We start from the raw sequence: 5,007 nt of genomic DNA, 5'->3' as shown, positions 1-5,007 counted from the left end.
TGAAAAAAAAGCATAACGCGATTTTGAAAAAAAAAGCACAACGAGATTTAAAAAAAAAAGCACAACGCGAATTTTAGAAAAAAAGCACAACGCGATTTTTTTAAAAAAAAAAACAACGCAAATTTTGGAAAAAAAGCACGTGATTTTAAAAAAAAAGCGCAACGTGATTTTGAAAAAAAAGCACAACGTGAACTTCAAAAAGAATCACAACGCAATTTCGAAAAAAAGCACCACACAATTTCGAAAAAAAAGCACAACGCGATTTTGAAAAAAAAGCACAACGCGAACTTCAAAATAAAAAAATAACGCGAATTTTAGAAAAAAAGCACAACGCGTTTTCGAAAAAAAGCACCACGCAATTTCAGAAAAAGAAGCACAACGCGAACTTTGAAAAAAAACACAATGCAAATTTTAGGAATTGAAAAGCACTAGATTTCGAAAAAAAAGCAGGACACAATTTTTAAAAAAAAGCACAACACGATTTTGAAAAAAAAAGCACAACGCGATTCCGAATACACTATGCTATGCTATTCTGAAAGCTCCGGAGCACAACGTGATATATCAGGAAAGCATAAGCACTGCACTACTGAGAGATTGAGAGAACCTCTTGGGAGCACAGCAAAATCACAAATGACTGGAGGTTTTGATTCTGAAAGGGTAACCACCTGCTTTCAGCATCTACGTGTGTAAATGAAACACCTGCAGGTGTTTCACAAATGACTGGTGGGTTTTCATTCCGAAAGGGTAACCACCTGCTTTCGGCATCTAGTCTAAAATTGAACAATGGGAAAGATAACACTGTAGATAAGAATATTTTAGGACCCCTGCAGTGTTACATTTTAAAACCGATGTCGGCTTCCCTTTTGATACCTTTCTCATTGTTCAATTTTGAAAATTTAAAGTTTAGCTCCACGTGGAGCCGCAACATGCTCTTCAAAATTAAATTTTTACCACCCGTTGTGTTCGCTCAATTCAATAAAAACCGGCAGATAAGCGAACACAAAGGGAAAGGCCATATCAAAAGGGAAGCCGACAAAAGCGAAGCCGACTTTAAATTTTCAAAATTGAACAATGAGAAAGGTATCAAAAGCGGCGCCGACAGTCAGTTAAATTTCCAAATTTATGTAACACCGCATGGGGTTGTAAGAACATTTCCCATTGTTTAATTTCCGAAAAATCACCCCTGTGGAGTTACATAAATTTAGAAATTTAACTGACTGTCGGCGCCGCTTTTGATACCTTTCTCATTGTTCAATTTTGAAAATTTAAAGTCGGCTTCGCTTTTGTCGGCTTCCCTTTTGATATGGCCCTTTTCCCTTTTTTATTCTTTTTTTGGTACAAATTTTCGTAATTAATTGCAATTACTCAAGAAGCTAATTGAGTAATTGCAATTATAATTACGACATTCCCTCCCTCAAGTTATGCCTCACCTACCTACGAAAGATTCAAAAACATCGGTCCATTCCTCTAAGAGAACATTCGAGCCAAAGAATTTTTCAACTTTCGGAACGAAACCAATAGTGTGCTACGCACACTAAAAAAAACCATAATCCATTAGGTACTTGAAACTATCTTTGCAGAGGAGCCTTCACCTCCATTCCAAAAAAAAAATCATTTTGTGGATCTCTATCATCTATGTAGGTGGTGAGCATTGTAAAAGGGACAGAGAAAAGGTTTTTCTGGAAAAAAGAATTATCTATATGTAGAAGCATTCTGCACAGAGATGAAAAATTGTCATCTAATTACAAGTACCTATAGACATCAATTTTCATCTTTCTCAATATTTTTATATTTTGGGGGTCTCATAAAAGAGGACCACAATTATTTGGAGGACAAAAGGGTGCTTTTCTTGAAAAAGTGGTTATCTAAAAGTACTCTCCTGCTCAGAAATGAAACATTATCAAACAATTTGTATGTATATGAATTTTTCATTTTTTTGTCGATTTTTTCAACTTCGAGGAGCTTTATAAGTAACCAACATGATTTGGGAGACCGGGGGAAGGGTTTTTTTGAAAAAGTGCTTATTCAGAAAGATTCTGCACATAAATAAAAAATTTTCAAAGAATTTCTATAGAGCAGGCAAATAGCGGTTTTAAAAAGGAAAAAATTGGCACATAAATTTTTTCTTCGGGAATGTGTTCAGATGAACCCCCTGAACTACCAAAAAAAAAAAACCGAACCTCCTAACCCTGGAGCTAATTTTTTTAGGGGGCTAAAACCGGTTCCGATTTACGTTTTTTGCGATTTACTCCGAAAATATTAGGTTTACGAGAAAAACTGCCATGACGAAAAATGTTCCCCTTCAAATTCTCGACAATTTGATACTACGCTCGATACCCATCCCTCAAGAGGGGTGTCTGAAAAAAGGGGTGGAAAGAGTAGGTGTTTGAAAAAAAGTCAGTCCAATAAATTGATCAAAGTTACCACTTAATATCATTCGTTTTCGCTCAAATTTTTTTTTACAAAGTCTACTCACCCAACTATTAGTCACACCACCATTGATTGGTCTTCATCCCTCCCAAGGGGTTGGTGGGGGATGCTTGGTTTTTCAAGTAACACACAACTGAATCATATATTTGAAAAACGAATCTGGACATGCAATATATCGAATGGTATGTTTTCGAGGTCGCTGAATACGAATACCAACTTATTTTCTGGGTCCAACTCCTCAAGGCCCCTCTGTGCCCCAAAAAGGGGGTTAAAATTTTGAAAAATCGTGAAAAGTCGAGTGATATATCGAATGGTATGTTTTTGAGGTCGCTGAGTACGAATATGAACTTGTTTTTTGTGTCCCCCCCCCCAATGTTCCTTTGGGCCCCAACAAGGGAGCCAAAATTTCAAAAAATCATCAAAAAGTCGAGTGATATATCAAATGAAATGTTTTTGAGGTCGCCATGCAGGCGCAAATATGAACTTATTTTTGGGTCCCACCCCACAATATCCCTCTGTGTCCAAAAAAGGGGCCAAATTTTGAAAAATCATGGAAAGTAGAGTTATATATCGAATGGTGTGTTTTCGGGATTCTATTTTGAAATTTTTTATCAATTTATGAGTTTTTTCAGCAAAAAAAGAAACATTATAAATGATTAATTCCATTTAAATTTCCCATGAAAATATAATTTGAGTGGCACGTAAGAACCTAGACAAAATTTAAAAATAGAAATTAGTTGGATGATTATACATTTTATTTCAATGAAATTCGACAACACAGTGAAAGTCCTAGTTCCATTTTATTTTCTATTGAAAAATAATCAAAACCTGCAGGTAGGTGAGTGAGCGTTTTAAAGAAAAATCTTGAGATGTAAAATGTTTTCTTTGCAAAATGAGCGTTCAAACTTTTTGAACAGCGATCCCAATGATACCTTGGCAATGCGAGTAGCTCTACTTACATCTCCCTTCCTCCCGCCGAAAGTTAGCCCAATCAGTATTTTTGAGATGAATTTTCAAAATTTTTCTAAAATAATGGTGTGAATCTTTAAAGAAAAAGATCACACCATGTTTTTTCGTCAACTTCTTTGGGGCTGAGAACCATTGTGCTTTGGATTCTAAAAATATGTGTTCAGCGATCTTGAAAACATACCATTCCATAATTATACTTAGGTATAACTCGACTTTTCATGATTTTTCAAAATTTGGCCCCTTTTTTGGAGCGAAGAGGGACATTGTGAGGTTGGACACGAAAAATAAGTTCATATTCGTACTCAGCGACCTCAAAAACATACCATTCGATATATCACTCGACTTTTCACGATTTTTCAAAATTTTAACCCCCTTTTTGGGGCACAGAGGGGCCTTGAGGAGTTGGACCCAGAAAATAAGTTGGTATTCGTATTCAGCGACCTCGAAAACATACCATTCGATATATTGCATGTCCAGATTCGTTTTTCAAATATATGATTCAGTTGTGTGTTACTTGAAAAACCAAGCATCCCCCACCAACCCCTTGGGAGGGATGAAGACCAATCAATGGTGGTGTGACTAATAGTTGGGTGAGTAGACTTTGTAAAAAAAAATTTGAGCGAAAACGAATGATATTAAGTGGTAACTTTGATCAATTTATTGGACTGACTTTTTTTCAAACACCTACTCTTTCCACCCCTTTTTTCAGACACCCCTCTTGAGGGATGGGTATCGAGCGTAGTATCAAATTGTCGAGAATTTGAAGGGGAACATTTTTCGTCATGGCAGTTTTTCTCGTAAACCTAATATTTTCGGAGTAAATCGCAAAAAACGTAAATTGGAACCGGTTTTAGCCCCCTAAAAAAATTAGCTCCAGGGTTAGGAGGTTCGGTTTTTTTTTTTGGTAGTTCAGGGGGTTCATCTGAACACATTCCCGAAGAAAAAATTTATGTGCCAATTTTTTCCTTTTCGCCCTCGCTTTTTTACGTTATTTTCCTGCTCTACCTACAGACATATAGACATCAATTTTTAATACTTATATTTTTTTTTATTTTTCCCAAATTTGAGGGCTCCGTGCAAGAGAGCCAAAATCATTTTGGGGTCCAACAATGGTTTTTTCTTGAAAAGGGGGTTATGTAGAACGATTCTAATGTGGAAATGAGATATTTTTATCAAATTTTCCGTAACTCTGATTTATTATCACTTTTTGTGATTTTTTTCAACTTTGAGGGGCTCCATTATTAGGGGGCCAATATGGTTTGAAGGGCCGGGAAAATTTTTTTCTTAAAACGGGGATTATTTAGAAACATTTGGGCGCAGAAACAAAGAATTTTCTTGAATAGAACTTTTTTTTAGATTTTTTTGATTTTTCCCTACTTGAGGGGCTACTGGCACCACTTTTTTTTACAGATAGGGGAAAAATAAAAAATAGGGAGTTATTTTCTCAACTGAGGTCTTGTTTTGGGGGGGGGGGTAGAAGCTATAAAATTCAAACTTTTGAAAATAAGCTACATCCACTCGCTGTCGCACTGTGCTGTGAGGGCCAAGTCATCTGCCTGGTTGATCATTGGTGTAGATATTAAAAACAATGGATGATAGGATGCTTCC

Source organism: Planococcus citri, chromosome 5 (assembly GCF_950023065.1).
Source record: "Planococcus citri chromosome 5, ihPlaCitr1.1, whole genome shotgun sequence".
Taxonomy (NCBI): Eukaryota; Metazoa; Arthropoda; class Insecta; order Hemiptera; family Pseudococcidae; genus Planococcus; species Planococcus citri.
This window is presented reverse-complemented; position numbering follows the sequence as displayed.